The sequence below is a fragment of the Aquarana catesbeiana genome, linkage group LG05 (genome assembly GCF_042186555.1).
Source record: "Aquarana catesbeiana isolate 2022-GZ linkage group LG05, ASM4218655v1, whole genome shotgun sequence".
NCBI classification, from domain to species: Eukaryota; Metazoa; Chordata; class Amphibia; order Anura; family Ranidae; genus Aquarana; species Aquarana catesbeiana.
This window is the reverse complement of record NC_133328.1, coordinates 589,671,328-589,698,653: the sequence shown is the minus strand read 5'-3', so window position 1 is coordinate 589,698,653 and position 27,326 is coordinate 589,671,328. Positions and strand designations below refer to the sequence as shown.

Sequence of the window (27,326 nt, the reverse complement as noted above, 5' to 3'; positions counted from 1 at the left end):
ATATACACATACTTTTTTTTTTTAAATATTACATTGTTTAAAATATTTACCTAAGTTACCTAATTTACCTAAATTATATTTCTATTTAAATTTAATTGAAATTTACCTAAATTGCATTCCATCTAAATATATTTATTTACTTTTTTAAAAGTGTTAAATAGTTTAAAATATTTACTTAAGTTATGTTTATTATAAATATATATATATATAAATTAAATGGAACATATATTTACTTAAATTGTATTGCATCTAAATAAACATGCACTTTTTTTTTTTTTTACATTATACTAAATTTAAAGATGCAATCCTTCTTATAACAACCCCTATCACCCTGGCAATTCCTCTGAACACACAGGACCAGAGCATCATTCTTCCCAAACTACAACACCCAGCAGGCTTTGCACACAACCACTCCCCAGCTAAGAACATCCTTGCTGGAAGCTGAAGATGAGCAGAACACACTGAGCTGGGGATACAAAGTGCTGCTGCTTTCCCAGCACCTCCTGCTGCAGACCGGACAGGGGAGCAACCACACACTCCCATCAGTAAGTACCGGGACCCCTGGAACAATAAGCCAGCCGGATTCTATTCCTGGCAATTGGCTGCATTTAGTGCATTGTGACAGTTCATGCATGCTGCTTTCTGTCTCTCTTGTGAAAAGGCAGACATTGCCTGACATCTCCATGCATATGTCAGTCCTTTTATGATTTCCTCTTTTATCTTTAATTAAAGTCGTGCACTTTTAAGAGGTTTTGCATCAATTATTTCAGTTCTTTTATTATTTTTCATTTTATTTGCTTTCATTTTTTATTTTGTTCTTGTTATATTATATCACGTATGATTCTTCTTACATACATGTCATTGTTATTAATATTATTTTTTAAGTACATGTAAGAATAAATGTGTAATGCTTTTTGATAAATAATACTTTTAGGATGTATTCATAGATGTATTTTTATTGTAATACTGTTTAACCACACTTTATTTATAGGCTGTTACATTGTTGTGCTTTGTTAGTTTTTTTTTTTTTTTGTTATTATAGACCAAGAGTAGGAGTAAAATTATAATACATGGTAATTAATAATACTTTGAGAGTATAATGATATAAAATTGGAATTTGTGGACTCCTTTAGACCGTAAATCTTGTTGGATTTTTTTTTGGATGCAGATTTAATTAGAGACGGATCTTAAGCTCGTCTTTATTTCTGCTGCTGTAGCATCATCGTGCCTCCTAGGAATATCATATTTCCTGGGAGAATCCTCAGCATCTCTGGGTTACAATAACCTGCTCTATAGAGTCTGTTTATTGTCTGGTCACAACCTGCTTTAATCTGGATAATGCATATCTTACTCATTACCCTCAGGGAATGTGGAGAGTTTGCTCTGACTTCATCGATCAGTCGCTATGTTTTTTTTTTTTTTTATATATATAATATATGGACAGTTTTTTCTCAGTGGCGGCTTTAAACAGCTGCCATCGGTGTGATTTATGAAGGTTAAATGGATCCTGACTTTGTGTTTCAGCTTTTTCCTGTCCTTATTTAGTTTCCATCTACGTTATGGATTTGGATGCCTTGTAGGATGAGTTAGTGTTCTCTGTCTCTGTCCAAGTGGAAAAAGGCACAGCTTACATTAGGGAAGGACAGCAGGCAGGCTGTTATTAAAGTAACCGCTGTCCATTTACGGGCAGATGTCTCACCAAGAATTATTGGCGTTTTCAGGACTTGCACAAGGTTTCCCATGGATTCACCTACCTTTGTAGGTCAACTTGTGTGGAAGTTGACCTACATTTTGAAACACAACATTCCTCTTGCTCAGCACCCTTCATCCTTGCTTTGAGTTCCCACAGTGGCCGGCCATGTGACCAAATGCCTTGGCATTTAGTCATGTGATTTCAGCTAAAGTTTCATGAAGACAGACTTTCAGGAAGAGCAAGTGATTCTCCCCTTCTGGTGAGATGATGTAAACAAATTGCTAGCTATGTGAACATGACCGCTGTTGTACAGTATTTTCTGCAGTAGAGGTATTGTATCAAATTCTTAAATTACCAGGAAGAGTGATCAGGACACATTAGGGGGATTATTTTTAATCCATAAGGCCCCCGTTTTCACCTGAGCGATTTTCTGCTTGAAGCTTGTAGCTCTAAAACGCTCAACAAGCTAAATCCCATTCATTTCATTAGCCCCTGTTCACATCTGAGCGATCTGTCGCCTGAAGCAAAATGCCGCCTGAAGCAAAATGCCTGTCGCTCAAAAAAATACATTCTTTTTGGCAGATAACAAGCGTTTTTGGCCCAATAAACTTCAATAGAAACTCCTGACTTGAGCGTTTTATGACTGTTTTCTGCTCAAATAGCAACTCTCCACCCCTAATTTCCTCCCCCCTGTCCTCCCCTAGCACTTTCTACTGGCTAAACAAAAAACACTTGTAATACACTTCTAAAGTGCTTTAAAAATGTTTGTAAAAAGCTGCAAAAAAGGCTTTAAAAAAATTCCTGCAAATCGCTATGCTCATTTAGAGCTTAATCAAAAGGCATATTGAGTTTTCTTAGATCAGTAATTCTCAGCCAGGGTGACGCTGCATGCTGGGGTGCTGTCTGGACATCTCCTGGATGCTGCAAGCATGGGACCCAGTTTGCCTGCCAGCACCATAACAGCCAATGATGTTCTAGTGCCAGGACACATGGTATCATTCGTTGCTATGTTGCTGGCAGTCGGTTCGCACTAGGGCAAAATATGGTTCTGATCCAGGGCAGGTAGCATGTAGGGCCATGCTCAGTACTCAGGAGAAGATAAAAACCCACCTCCTCTAGACGTTCTCCACCTCTCGCTCTTTGTTGCACTTCTGGAGCCAAAAGATAGGGCTCTGATGTGATGGGAGGATGCATTTATAGGATACTTCTGATGTATAGGAGTGACCACTGGCAGCTAGTGCTCAAAATGTTGGTCACAAACTTACATCACCCCATCCCCACATGGGAGATGGATGGCGGCCGTCCTAAGACTCCCTGGCCAATAGGGGCTTCCTGATGGGAGGAGAATGAGGGAGACAATATTCATTCACTATTGTCACATAAGTGGGTGTGCTCGGGGTGCAGTGCTCCACGAGCCCACCGTTTTTTGTAGCCGATTAGAGCCTCTGGCTCTAATCACGTGCTTCAAAAAAATAAAAACCTCATTGGAATCCATGTGTCCGGTGCCCTGCATGTAGATTAGGGGGCGGATGCATGGATGGGAGGGCGGGCCACCACTGGGAGTGACTTTGATGTAATGGGGGTTCTCATGTATGGAGGGGGGGCTCTGACATAATGGTGGGGGGGTGGTTTTGACCTGATGTGGGACTTTTGATGTGATTGGGGGACTCTGATGTGATGTGAGGACCTCTTATGTGAAGGGGGCTTCTGATGTGAAGTTAATTTCATCGAGGTGGTTCTGTGCATTGTCCGAGGCTCAGGTTTCCCATTGATATGTAACATTTACATTTTTACATTTTAGTCTGGGGTGCCTCAAGATTTTACATACTTTTAAAGGATGCAGCGCCTGAAAAAAACAAGTTGAGAATCGCTGTCTCAGATCACACAGGAGTTACCCACAATGCAGTATATTAACTACAAATGATACCCAAATTCTTTTGTAGATTAGAGAACTTTTGTTCTCAGTCTGTTAGTTAACCCTACATCAACTGCACGTGGGGGTACTTTTCTCGTATGTGTGCTCATCAATTCCCAGGAGTAGGTGGGGCCACATTCATGTTACAGTAAACATTATGGTGGCACCCCAGCTTAGAGATAAGCCGTACATTGTCTTCAGTATTTAAATATACAGAGTTTCTCTGTAGAACGTGCTATCCCATGTTGCTACACCTTGCTTGACAGGTGTCAGAATGGGGTCTTGCCGAGCACCTAGTGTGAATCTCATGTATGCTCTCACTTAACTCCTTCACTCTCTCATACCATGCGTCTAGGTATAGGGGGGTCTGCATACTACGGGTTCGGTCATGGTTACTTTGGAGGAACAGACCACAGGGGAGAGAGCCTGTCCCCTTCATCAGGTACCATACTTCATGACTGGCTGCTACACATTTCCCACCAGTTCTTGGTTTCCTGTGGCAACTGCTCTACAACTCCAACTGCCGAGTTCACCTTTCGTAGTGGTTTTGCTTCATATGCCATGTGTGCTTTACAGGCCGTGTTCTTTTCATATGCCATATGTTACCATGCACCCCTTTGAATAACTTCAGACCAGGCTTAGAACGTTTTAGTAACTTTACTGTAAACTCTTATGGCCATGTCCATACAAACGAAATACAGCCCATCCCTAACTGACTAAATTAAGACTGCCCAGGCATACCTTAACAAGGTGCAAGTCAATAAGTGGTGTCCCCCGAAAGCTTGGCAGATATCCGATGTCTGGTGTTCTGTTCAACTACATGGTGCAGCAGCACCTTCTCAGTATCTCATGTGTGGAGGCAACGACGGCCCCAGACCCATCCTTACCCCTCTTAAATATGCTCAGGGAAGGAAGGCAGGGCTCAAATCCCAGAAAAAATGTCCAAACCCAATTAACCCCCATCCCAGCCACAGAACCCTTATTGTAGGCAACCTGCCTAAAAGCTGAATTGCTGCTAGCTTTGCTTGGATCTGTGTCATTGCAAGCAACTGGTTCTCTTGAAAGGGAAAGCCTCCCCTACTATTCCAGCCCCCTGTCTTTGCTCAGTTGTTGGGAACAGGGTTTCCAGATATGGAGGAGCATGTGATCTCCCTCATATGACAGTGCTCAGGCAATAACTGTTGTGCAGATCCATCTTGCTTAGGGTGAACTCCTACAGCGCAAAGACAGCAAGGGAGTGCGGATGGTTAAGTATACCTTGCTCAGGGGGTGGGCTGGCTATCTGGATGCAGTGTCATGGTTGATTTAAAGAGGCAGGTAACATTTTCTCTTTTAAGTACATCCTTTCCAGATGATACAGTATCACACAAAAGTGAGTACACCCCTCACATTTTTATAAATATTTACTTATATCTTTTCATGTGACAACACTGAAGAAATTAAATTTTGCTAAAATGTAAAGTAGTGAGTGTACAGCTTTTATAACAGAGTAAATTTTCTGTCCCCTCAAAATAACTCAACACACAGCCATTAATGTCTAAACCGCTGGCAACAAATGTGAGTACACCCCTAAGTGAAAATGTCCACATTGGGCCCAAAGTGTCAATAATTTATGTGGCCACCATTATTTTCTTGGGCATAGAGTTTATCAGAGCTTCACAGGTTGCCACTGGAGTCCTCTTCCACTCCTCCATGATGACATCACGGAGCTGGTGGATGTTAGAGACCTTGCGCTTCTCCACCTTCCTTTTGAGGATGACCAACAGATGCTCAATAGGGTTTAGGTCTGGAGACATGCTTGGTCAATCCAACACCTTTACCCCCAGCTTCTTTAGCAAGGCAGTGGTCGTCTTGGAGGTGTGTTTGGGGTGCTTTCATGTTAGAATACTGCCCTCCGGCCCAGTCTCCAATGGCAGGGAATCATGCTTCAGTATGTCACATTACATGTTGGCCTTCATGGTTCCCTCAATGGACTGTAGCTCCCTAGTGCCGGCAGAACTCATGCAGCCCCAGACCATGACACTCCCACCACCATGCTTGACTGTAGGCAAGACACACTTGTCTTTGTACTCCTCATCTGGTTGGCGCCACACACACTTGACACCATCTGAACCAAATACGTTTATCTTGGTCTCATCAGACCACAGGACATGGTTCCAGTAATCCATGTGCTTAGTCTGCTTGTCTTCAGCAAACTGTTTGCGGGCTTTCTTGTGCATCATCTTTAGAAGAGGCTTCCTTCTGGGATGACAATTTGATGCAGTGTGTGGCATATGATCTGAGCACTGACAGGCTGACCCCCCCACCCCTTCAACCTCTGCAGCAATGCTTGCAGCACTCATATGTCTATTTCCCAAAGACAACTTCTGGATATGACGCTGAGGACGTGCACTCAACTTCTTTGGTCGACCATGGCGAGGCCTGTTCTGAGTGGAACCTGTCCTGTTAAACCGCTGTATTCTCACCATGCTGCAGCTCAGTTTCAGGGTCTTGGCAATATTCTTATAGCCTAGGCCATCTTTATGTAGAGCAACAATTATTTTTTTCAGATCCTCAGAGAGTTCTTTGCCATGAGTTCTGTGCCATGTTGAACTTTCAATGACCAGTATGAGAGAGTGAGAGTGATAACACCAAATTTAACACACCTGCTCCCCATTCACACCTGAGACCTTGTAACACTAATGAGTCACATGACACCGGGGAGGTCAAATTGCTAATTCTTCCCAATTTGGACATTTTCACTTAGGGGTGTACTCACTTTTGTTGCAAGCGGTTTAGGCTTTAATGGCTGTGTGTTAAGTTATTTTGAGGGGACAGCAAATTTACACTGTTATACAAGCTGTACACTCACTACTTTACATTGTAGCAAAGTGTCATTTCTTCAGTGTTGTCACATGAAAAGATATAATAAAATATTTACAAAAATGTGAGGGGTGTACTCACTTTTGTGAGATGCTGTATATATCATTAATACATATCTACGTCATCTGGATGGAAGGGATTCCAATTTTTGCAATTCTACTATGGAAAGTGAAAGCAGAACTCCTGATGTGCATATTTATTCCATGGCAGGGAATCAGAAAGTATTGAAGCCAAGTATCAACATGACATCAAAGCAACTAACAATTTTTTTAAAGCGGAGTTCTACCCTATTTTACAACTTGTTCTTAAAGAAATGACCACCCCTCCACCACTCGTTTTTGGATAATAATTTTTTTTTCTTTTTACCTACCTTATGTGAAGTACTGAGTGTACTTCTGTCCTACCTTGGCAGCAGCCCACTGCCTTCTGGGACCTGTGTGTGTCCCAGAAGACGACGGGCCATTCAGAAAGCACTGCGCGACTCATGCATGAGCAGCAGGCTCCACTGCCGGTTTCCCTTAGTTACAATGGCGGCGTCGGCACCCGGCCTCAGGGGGGCGGCATCATGGACTCTGTGGACAGGTAAGTGTGAGGTAAGAGCTGACTTTAAAAAAACACCGCTGGAACACCGCTTTAAGGAGAGTAGAAAAATCAGATTCAGTATTTCTTTTGTTATGTTTCTTTTAAACATTGTGCAGTTTTTCAGTTGCACAACCTAATGTTTTAATAACTTGTCCTTATTCATGCTCCCTGGGGGTCATTTTTTTAAATATAGCAGGCCATACACAGGCAACTGCTTGGTCTCTGGATCTTTCCCTTTTCAGCTGGGGATGGCTTGATCTACAAGGTATATGATAGATAAGGTGAGTCTAGGTGGTGTGCCTATCTATGTTGTATTAGGGGACATTTGAAGCAATAGTGCAAGAGCTGCATCTCAATAAAGGATACATGAAATAAAGGGGTCTTTCAGGGACTTACCTTTAGCACACTCATCCAACCAGTCAGCAGTCAGATGCTTCATTAGGCTTCGGGCATTGGGCAAGGAAGCGCAGCTAAGTTCTTACTGGTGGATCCTTCTATCAGTCCAGGAGGGGAATCAGTGGGCATCCATAAATGTCTTGATTGGCATGGCTTTCTTTTTAAAGGCACCTTGATCTATAAGGAAGTTGTCCATGATATGGTTTTTTCTAGTTTACAAATTCAGCTTTCTGATCGTTGTTTTTTATTTGCATTCTGTATGCCTTGTCCTTAATGTGATGCCATTCTCTTTGTTTTTGCCTTTGTCTGGTTTTAAGACTGCTGATGCTCCATGGCTACCTCAGTTTTGTCCCATCGTTGGCACCCTCCCCATGCCCAGGTGGCTTTATTCCCTACTAACCCACTGACTAATCTCAGTATTCCTTTAAACCAGTTAACCTGTCCCATTTCTGGTCAAGCCAGTGAAGTCTCTATGATCTGCTGTATAAGTTCCTGGGAAAGCCCAAGTAACAATGCATGCATATGAAGCATCTTTAAGGTGTGGCTACTTTGGGTGAAGAGTGTTGCAGAAGACGATGTTGGCCATACATTAAAGGATAATTCTATTTATATGAACATATATATATATATATGTCTGTAGGACCATATCCATGCCATACCAAGCAGACCAATGTTGTCATATATGGACAGCCATTGCTTCCCACTATAATATAATGCTGAGCTTTTTTCTATTATATAATGAGGTATTATGTTTTTTTGCTGCATGTTGTAGCTTTACCATGCTGTATTATAAAATAAGGGTGTACAAAGTACCATAAACCAGAAAAACAAATAAGATTTCAGTTTACTACAGCGCTTTTGAACCATTGATAGACACGTTCTTATAAGCTGTGGGGGTTGCTGTACTTTTCATTTGTGCCTTATTTAATAAGTCTCATTGCTTCTTGGTGCCATAATTGGTATTATTTTCATTGCTTCCCTTAAAAAAAGAGCCATTCAGCTTTCTGTTTAGCTGGCAATATAAACATTATTATGTTACTGATATAAAAAGAGGAATTTAAATTGTTGATGTAAATCTTTTCTATTTATCAAGGCAGTAAGCTAATGGTACTGCATTACTGTGCTTTCTAGTAGGATTCCACAGCAACCTCTCTTGATCCAAAACAAATATTCTCAGAAGAGTTATTATTACGGCTTTGTTGATGCTTCTTCAGTCTAATGACATTGCCCTCTCTCACCTAGCCTGTTGAGTAGTACAGCATGGAGTGGCAGGCGATAAGCACACAGTCCCGATTTCCAAAGAACATTGTATTGAACAGTAAGTCCACAGCACAACAGGCCCGGCAGGGAGCTCACCTGTACAGAGCAGCCTACAGGCATACAGAGGATGACAGCATTCAGAAGACTAGGGGGATGCTGGCAGCGTCTGCTACGAGGAGCAAAGTGCGGCCTGGCCGGTCCACACCTAAATGGGAAAGTTCCTGAAGAGGTAGACATAGGGTCCTGATCTCTCCCTACTCCACCAGAACCTTTCCCTAACGCTACCACTGTCCCTGTCAGAAGGGGAACCAGTCCCTACCCTGTCCACTTACATAAAGCACACCAAACCCAGGGGCAAGAGTCCTAAATAGACTCTTCCTGACCTATGATAGACGCCAGGGTCACGTGGGATGTTTGCATCTAACCAGGTCACTGCCCAAGTGACCAAGGAAATCCTAGAGAAACATAGCTTCTCTTGACTTCCTCCCCATCTGCATTTCCGCTGCAGATGAGCGCCACCTGCAGTGGAGAAAATAGACTGCACTTGCCTACAAGCCTGCCATGTCATAGCTGAGCTGTAGGTGCTCATAGTTGTGGTTTCATCCCCTAAAAACAAATTCATACCATGGCACTGCAATTGGAACAGCATGCTCTATGCAAAATGGCAGCACCCTAAGGTGAATTATTCAGGTCTAAGGGCATGCGTTTGGCAAACAATCCCGACGAGGACAAAGGCAGAGGTGAGTTTAAAGTAGCAGAGTCATAAGACCTGTTCCAGCAGTTTTAACAAAGGAATGATTGTAAGGGCTTTTAAGTGTTTTTTTTTTTTTTTTTTTTTCAAATAACAAATTTACCTGCTTTGTGCAATGGTTTTGCACAGAGTGGCCCCAAACCTCCTCTCCTGGGGTGCCTCACCGGCGCTCTTGGCTCCTTCTCTTCTCAGGGTGCCCACATAGCAAGTCGCTCGCTATGGGGGCACTTATGCGGGCTCGATCCTGAACCACACACAGCCTGGTTCAGCCCCACCCCCTGCCCCCTCCTCTCAGGCTGTGATTGACAGTAGCAGGAGCCAATGGGTCCTGCTGCTGCTGAGTCTCCTGTGAGAAGAGAGAGAGGGGATAATAGCTGCTGCATATGGGCACAGCACTGGATTGAGATCGGGCTCAGGTAAGTGTTTAAGGGGGGCTAGGGGAGAAGGTTTTGAAAGTTTTTTTTTGTACCTAAAGGCAGAGAATGCATTAAGGTAAAAAAAAAAAACTTTTAGCTTTATAACCACTTTAATTTGGCATTAAACCCTCAGTATTTTTTTTACTAAAGTCAATTTTGTTTGTCAATTAAAATAACAAACATGTTGTACTTGGGAGGAAGAGGGATGATCAGGGGAAAAAATGCCATCCTAGGCTATGGGGCTGTGTGTTTCTCTTGATGCACACAGTGTAGGGAGACACAATTCTAGTCCCTGCATGCAAGGGTGGCTCCATAGGATACTGCAAGGTGGGCTACTGTCCTATCCAAGAAGATGTGGGATGGGACTGGCCAAGTTTAAGGCCAACAAACAGCCAAACGTAGTCCCCCTTAGAAACCCGCTCTGGTTCTGCTGTGAATTACAGAAGATGCACGATTGTGATCCAGGCAGTGAACTTGGCTGGATCACTGTTCGCCTTGATGCAAGCAGAAAAGACGGCTGCATCCTGGTAATGTATATTTCCCTAGTGAACACAGCTTGTCTCTGTGGATATGGCATGCTACAATCCACCTTTTGCAAAATGCTTGATAAAAACAATTCAGATTTTATTTTTTAACTATGTGCTAACGCTTTGAAATTTTTGAAAAACTTTGAAAAACAAGATTAGAAATGGTGTTGAATTATATTAACAATAGATCTAGGAAACATTTCTTATGCCCAAAACGTTATTTAAACATGTGCACACATGTCCTACAAGCATGTAATTCTGTATACACGCTAGACGCTTCTCAAATTTATACTTACTTAAAGTTACACTAAACTCTCGTTTTAAAAAAAAAAAAACTGAATTCAAGTATGTAACTAAAAAAAGTCCCTTCTATTGCTCTCGGCCTCTTAATCTCCAAATTCGTTTTTTTTGCTGCTGTGATCTGATTCCTGTTAGAAGGTGGTTACATTCCTTCTCTATGGTCCCACTGTACAGCTGTGGCCAAAAATTTTGAGAATGAAACAAATATAAATTTTCACAAAGTCTGCTGCTTCTGTGTTTTTAGATCTTTTTGTCAGATGTTACTATGGTATACTAAAGTTTAATTACAAGAACTTCATACGTGTCAAAGGCTTTTATTGATAATTACATTAGGTTTATGCAGAGTCCATATTTGCAGTGTTGACCCTTATTTTTCAAGACCTCTGCAATTCACCCTGGCATGCTGTCAATCAACTTCTGGGCCACATCCTGACTGATGGCAGCCCATTCTTGCATAATCAATGGTTGAAGTTTGTCAAAATTTGTGGGGTTTTTTTTTGTTCACCCGCCTCGAAGATTGATCACAAGTTCTCAATGGGATGACAGTCCGGGAGTTGCCTGGCCATCCAAAATTTTGATGTTTTGTTCCCCTAGCCACTTAATCATCACTTTTGCCTTATGGCAAGGTGCTCCATCATGCTGGAAAAGCCATTGTTCATCACCAAACTGTTCTTGGATGGTTGGAAGAAGTTGCTCTCGGAGGATGTTTTTGTTCCATTCTTTATTCATGGCTGTGTTCTTAGGCAAAATTGTGAGTGAGCCCATTCTCTTGGCTGAGAAGCAACCCCACACATGAATAGTCTCAGAATGCTTAACTGTTGGCATGACACAGGACTGATGGCAGGGCTCGCCTTCTCTTCTCTGGACAAGGTTTTTTCCGGATGCCCCAAATAATCAGAAAGGGGATTCATCAGAGAAAATGACTTTACCTCAGTCATCAGCAGTCCAATCCCAGTACATTTTGCAGAATATCAGTCTGTCCCTGATGTTTTCCCTGGAGAGAAGTTGTTTCTTTGGTGCCCTTCCTGACACCAGGCCACCCTCCAAAAGTCTTTGCCTCACTGTACATGCAGATGTACTCGCACCTGCCTGCTGCCATTCCTGAGCAAGCTCTGCACTGGTGGTGCCCCGATCCCACAGATGAATCAACTGTAGGAGACGGTCCTGTCGCTTGCTGGACTTTCTTGGGCACCCTGAAGCCTTCTTCACAAATGCAGTGGAAATGTTTTTTTGGGGGGATTAAGTTAATTTTCCTGGCAAAGATCGACTTTGAAATTAATTGCAATTCATCTGATCACTCTTCATAACATTCTGGAGCACAGTGGAACCTTGCTTAACAAGCGTTTTGAAAGACAAGCAACGTTTAAAAAAAAATTCTGACTCGGTTTGTGAGTGTTGTCTCGCAAAACAAGCAAAATTCAAGCTAATGAGGCGTGCAGTACCCCATTTGGCCAGAGGCGAGGGGGCGCCGGTGACACTCGGAACGGTTCGGAACCTTTCAAGGCCCTTCGGAAATACTCTGAATCACTCGGAAATACTTGGAAACACTCCATTCCTGAGTGTTTCCGATCCTTTCCGAGGGTTTACGAGTTCAGCCGAGATGTCCCCGAGTATTTCCGAGGCTCTCCGGCGCCCCCCACCTCTGGCCACGTGCGGTATTGCATGCAACAGAAGTCAATGCGGAACGCATTATCTTAGTTTCCATTGACTTCTATGGGGAAACTCGCTTTGATATGTGAGTGCTTTGGATTACAAGCATTCTCCTGGAACGGATTATGCTCGTAATCCAAGGTTCCACTGTATATGCAAATTGCCATCATAAAAACTGAGGCAGCAGACTTTGTGAAAATTAATATTTGTGTCATTCTCAAAACTTTTGGCCACAGCTGTATGTAGGAATGCAGCCACCCTCCCTTGCTCGCTCCTGCCATGGACTATGGGGTTTGTAATGTACATAGAGTAGTGCAAGTGACTACATCTAATATGCACTGCTTGTTCCAAACACCAGGAAGTGAAGAGAAAGAGGAGAAGTTAAGGAGCTCATTTAGGATGTTACATGGAGGCAAAAAAACACTATAGTAATAAAATAAAAAATAAATAAAATAGATTACAGGGCCATTATGTAGTAGATGTGTATGGATTCTTTTTGGGGAACAAGGATATAATTTAGTGTCACTTTAAGGAAAAAAATTTGTCGCAGAAAATTCCCTGCCTAGCCTGGTGTCCTGGGAGATTTTCTGTACATCCTGTTTGCTATCCATATGCTGAAATCACAGCTATCAGGTCACCTCAAGGGTGTCTTTACTTTACCAATGCACCTTGAAAACATTGTAAGCAGATTCCACAAGACTGCGTACAACACTGTGTCAGCATCTGTTCAAAGATATCTATAACTGCCTTAGAGGCATTTGCTGGCAAGAAATAAAAGAATGGTGCATTGATATCAGCATCAGATAAATATAGATTTGAAAATCCCCCGGAAAGAAATACTCGGAATTCTATGATTTCCAGGTGTTAGAAGAAATGGAACATCTGATGCTAACTCTTCTAGGGTTTCAGGTTAAAGAACAAGGCAGATACACAAACTTCTTTTAGTTTTAGGCTAAGTTCACATCTATGCATGCCGGGAACATGTGCAAAAATTGCGTGCTTGCCCAAAACGTGCAGCTATTGTTAATGACACCCCTACGCATCTTCAAACGCTTGTGTTTTCATGCACGCCAAACCGCATGGTGCCGCAGCGTGTAGGTGTGAATGAAGCCTTAGTGTACCTTTAAAAATCATTCAATCGCTTATAAGTAGGGTTGCACCCATACCATTTTTTATCGGCAAGTACGAGTACCGACACTTTTGGTCAAGTGCTCGCCGATACTGAGTACCGATACCTTACGGTGCAATTTGCGCCAATACTAAATAAATGGGCGCAAATCACACTGCAAAGAATTGTATGCAATTTGAAAAGGCATGTGGTGCGATTCTTTTCCAAATCGAATCTGATTTCCCCCAATGATTGTGTGTGTGCATAGAAAGGGAAGCGCCATCTAGTGGGCAGTTTATTTTAAAAAAATTATAACTCCCATTAAGTACATATCTGGTCAAATGCAAAATCTGCATAGGTGTCCCGGTCCCGCCGATGATAGCAAATCACGGTTCCTGGAAGTGCTCACAGGGCTGGATGAGAAGTTCCGGGACCACGTGGGTATAGAGTGGAAGGGATCTCAGCTTGGGGGCGGACCGCCTCTACATCGCCTCCAGCCCTGTGAGCAAATCCAGCGGCCGTGATTTTCTATCATCGGCGGGACCAGGGGACCTGTGCAGGTTTTGCATTTGAACTGTACTTAACCACTTTCTGCCTGCCATATAGCAGAATAACGTGCGCAAAGTGGTTAAGTTATCCTAACTGCACATCATATGACGTCCAGCAGGATAAACCGCGATTGCGCTGGGGGGGGGCGCGCAGCACGGCAATCATTGGTGTGGTGTGTACGTCTGACACACCGCATCACCAATCTTGGTAAAGAGACTCTGACGTAGCCTCTTTACCATGTGATCAGCTGTGTCCAATCACAGCGTAAACAGGAAGAGCCGTTTATCAGCTTTTCCTCCACTCACACAGACGATGCGAGTAGAAAAGAGCTGATTGGCTGCTTTCCTGAAAGGGGGGGTCTGCTCTGATTATCAGTGCACCCCCCCCCCCCCCCCCCCCCCGAGGATGCCCACCAGGGATATGTAAAAGATAAACAGAAGAAAGGCGCCTCCGGATCAGAATCAGTAAAAGACTTTATTTTACAAAAACGAATATGTCCAGTTACACGAAGTAAAGGTAAGTAGAGCACGATATATCCTCAAAGGGTGAAGTCCCGGCGTGAGCGTCCTGTGCAGACAGTCTATCAATGGGAGAGTAGGAGGAAAGCAGTCCCGTCCAGCAGGAAGTCTGTACTCTATCCCAGAGATGGAACCGAGGCTTGGCTCGGATGAGCTGTGGAGCGCAGGTCTCAGGCGCGATGACGTCACTGGTACTGCACCAGGGATGCCCACCCAGGACCACCAGGTATGCCCACCCATGGCCACCACCTGCCAATCAGTGCCCATTAGAGGTGCCAATCAGTGGCCATTAGTAATGCCTGCTAGTGCCTTTTTATCAGTGCTGCTGCCTATCAGAGCCATCTCTCAGTGCCACCTATCAGTGTCCATCAGTGCCGCCTATAAGTGCCCAACAGTGTCGCCTATCAGTGCCACCTATGAGTGCCCATCATTGCTGCCTATCAATGCCCATCAGTGCTGAATATCAGTGCCCCCTATCAGTGCCCATCAGTGCTGCATATTAGTACCTCATCATCAGTGCCCATCAATGCCACCTCATGAGTGCCACCTCATTAGTGCCATCTCATCAGTGCCCATCAGTAAAGGAGAAAACTTACTTATTTACAAAATTTTATAATAGAAACAAAGAAAAACTTAATTTTTTTTCAAAATGTTTGGTATTTTTTATTTGTTTAGCAAAAAATAAAAACTCCAGTGGTAATCAAACAACACCAAAAGAAAGCTCTATTTGTGGGAACAAAATCATACAAAATTTGTTTGGGTACAGTGTTGCATTGTCGTGTAAAATGCTGAAATCTGAAAGTTGGCCTGGGCAGGAAGGGGGGAAAGTGCCTGGTATTGAAGTGGTTAAAGGAGTCGTCAAGGCAGAAGTTTTTTTTTTATCTTTAAGTGGTTGTATACCCCCAATGCAGAAGTTGTACCCATAGGTAAGCCTATAATAAGGCTTACCTACTATATAGGTACTGTAAAGGATGTAATCGGCGCATGTTCTGTGAAGAAACGGCTCTCCGTGCCGTTTTTTTTCACTAGCAAGTGCCATGACTGACGGCTCGGGGGTGACGTCACGCAACTCCGGCCAGTCACAGAGCTGGAGTCCGCGGCCCTGGAAGGAGGAGGGGCGAAGATGGATGTGTCCACCAACAGGGACAGCGCGGGCTTCGATTGCAGGTAAGTGGCACATAATGGGCTAGTATGCAATGATTACTAGCCCATTATGTTTTACTTTGCAGGGGAAAAAAAGGAAAGTAAAACCCATCGGGGTTTGCTTTTGGGTTTAATATTGTTTTAAATAGCCATATTCTAATGTGTCCAACAGCCATCTAAGCATGTTTAGTACCATCTGCTTATGGAAGCCATTTCCCTTTTCTTTTTTTCTTTTTTTGATAATATGTAGAATTGAATGGAGTTTTTATATGACTCATCCGCACTTCTGAACCTGAATAAGTATTGGCCTTTCCATGAAGCTCAGTTTTCACTCTGAGTGGCTTTGTAGCTGAATAAAGGTAATGCTGATCCTGCCGGGTATTTTTAGTCCCTTTAACTCCTCGCTCTATAGCAGTATTCATCTGAAGACCTTTCCATTACACAGTGCTTCTGTACGCTCTAGTCTTCCCCTTCTCCTCCTATTACTCACCTATATATGGTACATTCATCACATTGTCTCTGTTTTTTTTACCTATATACATTTTTGTTAATATTTCATTCATGAAGTTGTCATGGTTACCTGACCCTGCACTTTACATGGGGAAAAAAAACAAGCAAATGACCTTCCAGGCACACGGTATATCAATTAATTTTGCTGCACATAAACAGCAACATTATGTAGTGCTTGAAGTAAAATGAAATGCCTTTTTTTCAATGACTCCACTCCATTTGAGGGGGTGAAACATTCCGCAGTATGCTGTTTAGCAAAAATCTTTGCCCAACACTAAAAGTGATTGTAAAGTCTTGTTTTTTTGTTTTTTTTATTCAATAAAAATAATAAACATGTTATACTTACCTGCTCTGTTGCAGTGGATTTGCACAGAGCAGCTCGGATCCTCCTCTTCTTGGGTCCCTCTTCTGTGCCCCTGGCCCCTCCCTCCTGCCGAGTTCCCCCACAGCAAGCAGCGAACCCACAGCAAGCCAAGTCACAGATCCCTGTGTCCATTCAGACATGGAGCTGTGGACCAGCCCCGCCCCTCTCTCTCCTGATTGGCTGACTGCCTTCGATTGACAGCAGTGGGAGTCTAAGCCAATCGGGAGGGAGAGTCTCGGGCGGCTGAGACAGTCGTGGACCTTGCTGGACAGAGATGGACTCAGGTAAATATTTGGGGGGCTGCTACACACAGAAGGATTTTTTTTATTAATGCTTAGAATGCATTAACCACTTGCCGACCACCTCACGCTGATATACGTCAGCAGAATGGCACAGGCAGGCAGAATCACGTACCCATACGTGATCTGCCTCCCGCGGGTGGGGGGTCCGATCGGACCCCCCCCCCCGGTGCCCGAGGCGGTCGGCTTTGGTCTGGGAGCGTTCAGTGATGAGGGGGAGGCCATCCATTCGTGGCCCCCCCCCTCGCGATCGCTCCCAGCCAATGAGAATCCTCCCCTGCCTGTGTGTAGTAGTGGCAGGCATGCTTTACACCCCCGATCCCCCCCGATCGCACCCCCGATCACCCCCCAATCACCCCCCCTGTCAAACTGACACCAAGCAGTTTTTTTTTTTTTCTGATTACTGCATGGTGTCAGTTTGTGACACTTACTGTGGTAGGCAGTTAGTATTACCCCCCTTTAGGTCTAGGGTACCCCCCTAACCCCCCCTAATCAAGTTTTAACCCCTTGATCACCCCCCGTCACCAGTGTCGCTAAGCGATCATTTTTCTGATTGCTGTATTAGTGTCGTTGGGGACGCTAGTTAGGGAGGTAAATATTTAGGTTTGCCGTCAGCGTTTTATATCGACAGGGACCCCCATATACTACCTAATAAATGTTTTAACCCCTTGATTGCCCCCTAGTTAACCCTTTCACCACTGATCACCGTATCAGTTTGTTTGTTTATTTTTTATAGTGTCAGGGCACCCGCCGTTTATTACCGAATAAAGGTTTAGCCCCCTGATCGCCCTGCGGTGATATGCGTCTCCCCAGGCAGCGTCACATTAGCGCCAGTACCGCTAACACCCACGCACGCAGCTAGCACCTGCGTTTTGCCCCTCCACCCAGCCCAGCCCAGCCCACCCAAGTGCAGTATCGATCGATCACTGTCACTTACAAAACACTAAACGCATAATTGCAGCGTTCGCAGAGTCAGGCCTGATCCCTGCGATCGCTAACAGTTTTTTTGGTAGCATTTTGGTGAACTGGCAAGCACCAGCCCCAGGCAGCATCAGGTTAGCGCCAGTACCACTAACACCCACGCACGCAGCATACGCCTCTCTTAGTGGTATAGTATCTGATCGGATCAATATCTGATCTGATCAGATCTATACTAGCGTCCCCAGCAGTTTAGGGTTCCCAAAAACGCAGTGTTAGCGGGATCAACCCAGATACCTGCTATCACCTGCGTTTTGCCCCTCCGCCCGGCCCAGCCCAGCCCACCCAAGTGCAGTATCAATCGATCACTGACACTTACAAAACACTAAACGCATAACTGCAGCGTTTGCAGAGTCAGGCCTGATCCTTGCGATCGCTAACAGTTTTTTTGGTAGCGTTTTGGTGAACTGGCAAGCACCAGCCCCAGGCAGCGTCAGGTTAGTGCCAGTAGCGCTAACACCCACGCACGCACCGTACACCTCCCTTAGTGGTATAGTATCTGAACGGATCAATATCTGATCCGATCAGATCTATACTAGCGTCCCCAGCAGTTTAGGGTTCCCAAAAACACAGTGTTAGCGGGATCAGCCCAGATACCTGCTAGCACCTGTGTTTTGCCCCTCCGCCCAGCCCAGCCCACCCAAGTGCAGTATCGATCGATCACTGTCACTTACAAAACACTAAACACATAACTGCAGCGTTCGCAGAGTCAGGCCTGATCCCTGCGATCGCTAACAGTTTTTTTGGTAGCGTTTTGGTGAACTGGCAAGCACCAGCGGCCTAGTACACCCCGGTCGTAGTCAAACCAGCACTGCAGTAACACTTGGTGACGTGGTGAGTCCCATAAGTGCAGTTCAAGCTGGCGAGGTGGCAAGCACAAGTAGTGTCCCGCTGCCACCAAGAAGAAGACAAACACAGGCCCGTCGTGCCCATAGTGCCCTTCCTGCTTCATTCGCCAATCCTAATTGGGAACCCACCATTTCTGCAGCACCCGTACTTCCCCCATTCACATCCCCAACCAAATGCAGTCGGCTGCATGAGAGGCATTTTTATGTCCTCCCGAGTACCCCTACCCAACGAACCCCCCAAAAAAGATGTCGTGTCTGCAGCAATCGCGTATATAGGCGTGACACCCGCTATTATTGTCCCTCCTGTCCTGACAATCCTGGTCTTTGCATTGGTGAATGTTTTGAACGCTACCATGCACTAGTTGAGTATTAGCGTAGGGTACAGCATTGCACAGACTAGGCACACTTTCACAGGGTCTCCCAAGATGCCATCGCATTTTGAGAGACCCGAACCTGGAACCGGTTACAGTTATAAAAGTTACAGTTACAAAAAAAGTTTAAAAAAAAAAACACAAACAAAAATATAAAATAAAAAAAAATAGTTGTCGTTTTATTGTTCTCCCTCTCTCTATTCTCTCTCTATCTTTCTGCTCTTTTTTACTGTATTCTATTCTGCAATGTTTTATTGTTATTATGTTTTATCAAGTTTGCTTTTCAGGTATGCAATTTTTTATACTTTACCGTTTACTGTGTTTTATTGTTAACCATTTTTTTGTCTTCAGGTACGCAATTCACTACTTTGAGTGGTTATACCAGAATGATGCCTGCAGGTTTAGGTATCATCTTGGTATCATTCTTTTCAGCCAGCAGTCGGCTTTCATGTAAAAGCAATCCTAGCGGCTAATTAGCCTCTAGACTGCTTTTACAAGCAGTGGGAGGGAATGCCCCCCCACCGTCTTCCGTGTTTTTCTCTGGCTCTCCTGTCTCAACAGGGAACCTGAGAATGCAGCCGGTGATTCAGCCAGCTGACCATAGAGCTGATCAGAGACCAGAGTGGCTCCAAACATCTCTATGGCCTAAGAAACCGGAAGCTACGAGCATTTTATGACTTAGATTTCGCCGGATGTAAACAGCGCCATTGGGAAATTGGGGAAGCATTTTATCACACCGATCTTGGTGTGGTCAGATGCTTTGAGGGCAGAGGAGAAATCTAGGGTCTAATAGACCCCAATTTTTTCAAAAAAGAGTACCTGCCACTACCTATTGCTATTATAGGGAATATTTACATTCCCTGAGATAACAATAAAAATGATTTAAAAAAAAAAATGAAAGAAACAGTTTAAAAATAAGATAAAAAAGCAGAAAAATAATAAAGAAAAAAAAAAAAAAAAAGCACCCCTGTCCCCCCTGCTCTCGCGCTAAGGCGAACGCAAGCATCGGTCTGGCGTAAAATGTAAACAGCAATTGTATGTGAGGTATCACCGCGAAGGTCAGATTGAGGGCAGTAATTTTAGCAGTAGACCTCCTCTGTAAATTTAAAGTGGTAACCTGTAAAGGCTTTTAAAGGGTTTTAAAAATGTATTAATTTTGTTGCCACTGCACGTTTGTGCGCAATTTTAAAGCATGTCATGTTTGGTATCCATGTACTCGGCCTAAGATCATCTTTTTTATTTCATCAAACATTTGGTCAATATAGTGTGTTTTAGTGCATTACAATTTAAAAAAGTGTGTTTTTTCCCCAAAAAATGCTTTGTCTTCAAGTGGTTAGAAGAGTGGGTGATGTGTGACATAAGCTTCTAAATGTTGTGCATAAAATGCCAGGACAGTTCAAAACCCCCCAAATGACCCCATTTTGGAAAGTAGACACCCCAAGCTATTTGCTGAGAGGCATGTTGAGTCCATGGAATATTTTATATTGTGAAACAAGTTGCAGGAAAGAGACAAATTTTTTTTTTTTTTTTTTTGCACAAAGTTGTCACTAAATGATATATTGCTCAAACATGCCATGGGAATATGTGAAATTACACCCCAAAATACATTCTGTTGCTTCTCCTGAGTATGGGGATACCACATGTGTGGGACTTTTTTGGAGTCTAGCCGCGCACGGGACCCCAAAAACCAAGCACCGCCTTCAGGCTTTCTAAGGGCGTAAATTTTTGATTTCACTCTTCACTGCCTATCACAGTTTCGGAGGCCATGGAATGCCCAGGTGGCAAAAAAACCCCAAATGACCCCATTTTGGAAAGTAGACACCCCAAGCTATTTGCTGAGAGGTATAGTGAGTATTTTGCAGACCTCACTTTTTGTCACAAAGTTTTGAAAATTGAAAAATGAAAAAAAAATGTTTTTTTCTTGTCTTTCTTCATTTTCAAAAACAAATGAGAGCTGAAAAATACTCACCATGCCTCTCAGCAAATAGCTTGGGGTGTCTACTTTCCAAAATGGGGTCATTTGGGGGGTTTGTGCCACCTGGGCATTCCATGGCCTCCGAAACTGTGATAGGCAGTGAAGAGTGAAATCAAAAATTTACACCCTTAGAAATCCTGAAGGCGGTGATTGGTTTTCGGGGCCCCGTACGTGGCTAGGCTCCCAAAAAGTCCCACACATGTGGTATCCCCATACTCAGGAGAAGCAGCTAAATGTATTTTGGGGTGCAATTCCACATATGCCCATGGCCTGTGTGAGCAATATATCATTTAGTGACAACTTTGTGCAAAAAAAAATAAAAAAATTTGTCACTTTCCCGCAACTTGTGTCAAAATATAAAATATTCCATGGACTCAACAAGCCTCAAAGCAAATAGCTTGGGGTGTCTACTTTCCAAAATGGGGTAATTTGGGGGGGTTTTATGCCATCTGGGCATTTTATGGCTTTCAAAACTGTGATAGGTAGTGAGGAGTAAAATCAAAAATTTACACCCTTAGAAATCCTGAAGGCAGTGATTGGTTTTCGGGGCCCCGTACGCGGCTAGGCTCCCAAAACGTCCCACACATGTGGTATCCCCGTACTCAGGAGAAGCAGCTGAATATATTTTGGGGTGCAATTCCACATATGCCCATGGCCTGTGTGAGCAATATATCATTTAGTGACAACTTTTTGTAATTTTTTTTTTTTTTTTGTCATTATTCAAACACTTGGGACAAAAAAAATGAATATTCAATGAGCTCAACATGCCTCTCAGCAATTTCCTTGGGGTGTCTACTTTCCAAATGGGGTCATTTGTGGGGGTTTTGTACTGCCCTGCCATTTTAGCACCTCAAGAATCGACATAGGCAGTCATAAATTAAAGGCTGTGTAAATTCCAGAAAATGTACCCTAGTTTTTAGACGCTATAACTTTTGCGCAAACTAATAAATATACACTTATTGACATTTTTTTTACCAAAGACATGTGGCCGAATACATTTTGGCCTAAATGTATGACTAAAATTGAGTTTATTGGATTTTTTTTATAACAAAAAGTAGAAAATATCATTTTTTTTTCAAAATGTTCGGTCTTTTTCAATGTATAGCACAAAAAATAAAAACGGCAGAGGTGATCAAATACCACCAAAAGAAAGCTCTATTTGTGGGAAGAAAAGGACGCAAATTTCGTTTGGGTACAGCATGGCATGACCGCGCAATTAGCAGTTAAAGCGACGCAGTACCAAATTGTAAAAAGTGCTCTGGTCAGGAAGGGGGTAAATCCTTCCGGGGCTGAAGTGGTTAAAGTGTTTGTTAACCTATTTTTTCTTATTCTGCCAGCCCCTCTCTTGAATCCACCTATAACACACAGTGTAAGTGTATGTGGCGAAGCTTCTATATACCTTTTGTGCAGATCTCTTCAGGTCGGTCATGTGACTACCGGATGCTCTTCTACTACATTAGAGGGCTTCAGTGGGAGGAAACCGAGGTCTCCCACTGATGTCAGGTGGGAGATCACGTGACCGCTGTGCTGGCCGCTTGGCTCCTCCCGCTGTAGCTCTTAGATGGGGCGGAGAGCGGCCGGGAGTCACGTGACCGCTCTGAAGAGATCTGCAAAAATGTTTTTTAGAAGCTTCGTTTTCCACATAAACATACACTGAGTGTTATACCCGGGTACAAGAGAGGGGTGGGCAGTATGTTTTTTCAAGTTTTAATGCCTACTAATAGTGGCAGGAGGAGAGGGGAGGGGCGGCTCTCACACACATACAAAGCTGACAGGAAGAAAGGGAGGGGGGAGAGAGGACACAGGAGACAAAGAGCAGGACTGCGGCACGTAAACTGACCAAGGTGTCAGGGCTCAGCAGCCATGATACAGTGTGGTCAGTTTACAGGGGGAGATCATAGGCAGGCAGGATCAGCCAGGTATTTCAGGTGTTACGGGAGGGCCAAATTACACAGCACAAGCACTTTAGGTTAACAAACACTTTAAGATAAAAAAACCCTCTGACTTTACAACTCCATTAAAGTATTACTAAACCCACAACAGTAAAATCAGTCTGTATATACAGTAAAGCATGCCTGTTATACTCACTGTAGAACCTAAGGGATTAATCATCTGCATTTGTAAAAAAGTCTGTTTGATCCTGTCTTCTCTGATCCTTCCCTTTCTACCATGGTCCCCAAACCATCCCCAGATAGAACAGAGGTTAGGGGGCACTCTGCACATGCTCAGTTTGGTGTGTATTGCCAGAGGGTTTATTTTTTTTTATTTGGGAGGGTGCATGTTATAAGCACCGGGCCAATAAGCACTGTCCAGACAGAGGGTCCTGCCGCCTTATAGGACAGTTAGTGCAAGCTTTAACCAGACACTGATAGATGTCACAAGACTGCTCTAACTGCTAGTGAGAAAAGGTATTTAGCAGTTTATATTTACTTAAAGAGGAACTGCAGTCTGCTCACATAATTTGTAATGAAAACATAAACATATTTGCCATTCTGAAGCTTCCCTCCAACCACTTTGCATATTATTTTATATATACTGTGATTCTGTACTTTCCAAATATGCTGTAGAGTTTTACCTCCTCTGAGTCTGGCTGCAACCATTTTAACTGTGGGCAGCTGAAGCTGCTGCCTGTTTACTTCCTGGATTTACACAGACACACAGAAGCACGCATCCAGCTCTCCAGCTCTTATTGGCCCTCTTATGACTCATCCCCCCTCCCTTCCTGGCAAACTCAAGATGTTAGGCTAATGACCAGACTAGAAACAGGAAGCGGGCTGTATAAGGTATTTACTGGCAGAAAAAAAAATGTTTTACTATCCAAAATTAAGGACAGAAGATTTAATAGATGGAAAGATGAAAAATGACTGAAGTTCCGCTTTAAGAAAAAAAGGCCAGAGTTTGCCAATCATTTTTTAATTATAAATGATTTCTTAAGGCCCCTTTCACACATGCTGTCCAGCTGCAGAGCTGGAGGTGTGCCTCTGTGTGTCTGTGTAAATCCAGGAAGTGAACAGGCAGCAGCTTCAGCTGCCCACAGTTAATATGGATGCAGCCAGACACACTGGAGGGAGATTTCTGCAGCATATTTGGCAAGTACAGAATCACAGTATATATAAAATAATATGCAAAGTGGTTGGAGGGAAGCTTCAGAATGGCAAAGATGTTTTTATTACAAATGATGTGAGCAGACTGCAGTTCCTCTTTAAAGGGTTAGTTCACCCTATGTAGGTAAGTGGTATCTGTAGATTAAAAAAAAAACTGTGCAGCTTTAACTAAAGTTGGATAATGCATTTGCTAAAGGTGTAGACCATTAATGTACCTTCCGAAGCCTGGCTAAAAAACTCCCAGATATGGCATCATCTCGTCCTGCCTTGTTGGAAATTACTAAGACACTCTCAGTCAATTCCAACCCCCTCACATGCACTGTCTTTCCCTTGTCACAGTAGATCTGAGCTCAGTGATGGTCCGATCAAGGAGATAGTGGACCACACACATGCAAGGGGTTGAGAGCTCACTCCTGTGATGGTGGTGGTGAGCAGTAATCTGTAAGACTATATAAATGTATCTACTCTTTATCATGTTAAATAATTGCCTCTGCATTCAATTATTACTGGTTTTAGTAATACCAATAATAATAATAATAATTTAGTGATAAGCTGTGAAGATTGGTGCAGACCGGCACAGAGCCCACCCACACTACCTGTAGCCAGGGGCGGACTGACCATTCGGGCACTCGGACACTGCCCGAGGGCCCCATGTGTGTATGTGTATTCTGTGTGTGTATACTGTGTGTATATTGTGTGTCTGTGTGTGTATACTGTATGTGTGTGTGTATACTGTGTGGCCCCATAATCTATAATCTCCTATTGCCCGGGGGCCCCATAATCTCCTATTGCCCGGGGGGCCCCATGAGTTGTCAGTCCGCCCGTGCCTGTAGCAGATGATGCACATTTGAAAAGGAAGGTCACACACCACTCTTATCATCCACAAGAAACTTTATTGAAGACTGCTCAGACAGAACTTGGTTTTCCCTTGGTGTTCTGCCTAAACAGTCTCCAATAAAGATTTTTTCAAATGGTATAGATTTGTATTCTTATAATAATTATAAGCAGATGTCTAACCCCCCCCCCCCACTTTACATCAGATGTCAAGAGCCTCCCCACCATCAGAAGTCAAGATTCCCCCACCCTCCCTATATTTTACCGTTCACACCCCTTATGCTGCTGCTGGGAAGAAGCTGTGGGTGGAGCTGGGAAGCAGAAAGTGCAGCGTCTGGAGGAGGACCAGAGAAGAGCTGGAGTCAGCTGCCAGAGTCTGCTGAATGCTGAGACCAGGGGAGGTGGAGATGAGGGGGTGCTGAAGCAACACATACAGGAGAAGGATCTGTAGGAGGAATTCTGTCATCCTCTCTGCTGGGATGGGGGAGTGAGAGACAAGCCTCTCCGTTGTTGCACAGAGAAGCGCAGGATCTGGTGTAGGAGTTTTGTTCTCCTCCCTGCTGCCGACAGTGGAGACAAGGTGGGGGCGGGGACAAGGGAGGTGCCACAGCTGCAGGAGAGGTGTGAGGGCCACATGAAAGGGCCTGATGGGGCGATTTTGGCCCATAGGCCTTGTGTTTGACACATGTGAGTTGGAGGATTTAGATAAACCATTTACCACTGACAGGGGTGCTTACAATAATCAGCTTTTATTTATTTATGTAAAACCTTTATCCAAAAAGGAATAAAAAACAACTTTCTGCAACTGTTGAAAACATTTTTTAGCTGGAGTTAGACTTTAATTTGTTAGTCACTTACATGAAGTCCATCTAAATCTACTAGTCTGTCTAATGGTGGCCGTATATATTTCCTTAAATGATTGATTTCTTTCCTGATCAATGTCTTCTAATAGGATTGCTTGATTGATAGTCAACAACATAATCAATTGATATGCCCCATACAGGGAAACAAAATTCAATCAATATTTAGAGCATATGATTGTAAGTTATCCATGGCTTTCTGTTACACTATTCACCCTTGTAATCCATTCGATCAGAATATGATTGCATTTAAGACCAAATCAGCTCAGTATTGCCAATTGATACAAAACGATCAATAATTTTCCAATCTGTACAATTAACTCAGTTTGATCAAATCCAAACTAAATCCAATCCAGTCAAATGATCAAAAGCTATTGGGTTTTGATCGAAATCCACCAGATAATAAAATCGAAGAATATATGACCACCATGACACTGCCCTCCCCACAGGTTGACCGCTTTGGATTCCAAGGGAAGACTTTCATATTTGTCTCCTCATGGGGCCCTTTTATAAAGAGTGTTGTAATACATTTTGTTACTTGTCAGAATAACAGCTTCACCTAAATTGTTCTCAGATCAGTTTTCTAATACCGCTCACCTCTAAAGATCGCATTTATTGCCACTGGGATAAAAAATGATGATGAAAAAAAGCAAATAAGCATTTTAAATGGAAGAAATGTTCTCATTAAAAGTCACTTAATTTCTCTATCGTGCTGGAAAATTGTGTTGGTTAATTAAATGAGAAAGGGAACAACTCCATGCGTCACGCACCCATGGTTTCAGCAGTTTTATTAAGAAGATAACATTTCATGTTAAATTTACCACTGAATTCTGAAAATTTGAAAACAAAAGGCATCAATTCATTTGCTTTTGTTGAATTTTTTTTTTTTTTTGTAATTAACTTATTTTGGTACTGTGGTTAATTTTTTTTTATATCCCAATTATAGCCTGTCACTTTAACCTCTTCAGCTCCGGAAGATTTGGCTGCTGAATGACCGGGCCATTTTTTGCGATTCAGCACTGCATCACTTTAACTGACAATTGCGCGATCGTGCGGCGCTGCACCCAAACAAAATTGAGGTCTTTTTTTTCCCACAAATAGTGCTTTCTTTTGGTGGTATTTGATCATCTCTGTGATTTTTATTTTTTGCGCTATGGACAAAAAAAGAGCGACAATTTTGAAAAAAACACAATGGGGGTTATTTACTAAAGGCAAATCCACTTTGTTATACAAGTGCACTGCAAGTGCACTTGGAAGTGCAGTCGCTATAGATCTGAGGGGGGCGTGCAAGGAAAATAAACAACAGCATTTTTGCTTACACATGATTGGATGATAAAATCAGCAGAGCTTCTCCTCATTTCAGAGCTTCCCCTCAGATCTACAGTGACTGCACTCCTAAGTGTACTTTCAGTGCACTTTTAGTGCAGAGTGGATTTGCCTTTAGTAAATCAACGCCAATATTTTGTACTTTTTGCTATAATAAATATCCCCATTTTTTTTTTTAAAAAAAGCA

The 27,326-nt window shown here is 43.2% G+C and overlaps 1 protein-coding gene across 1 annotated transcript in view; it reads left to right on the top strand.

Annotated features, from left to right (window-relative positions):
- The first annotated feature begins 412 nt into the window (after window positions 1-412).
- The window catches only part of TMEM74 (transmembrane protein 74), a 113,479-nt gene continuing 86,565 nt past the window's right edge, over window positions 413-27,326 (top strand). Inside the window, exon 1 of the mRNA XM_073632901.1 lies at window positions 413-545. The gene's annotated coding sequence lies outside the window, so the exon portion shown is untranslated. The remainder of the gene's footprint in view (window positions 546-27,326) is intronic.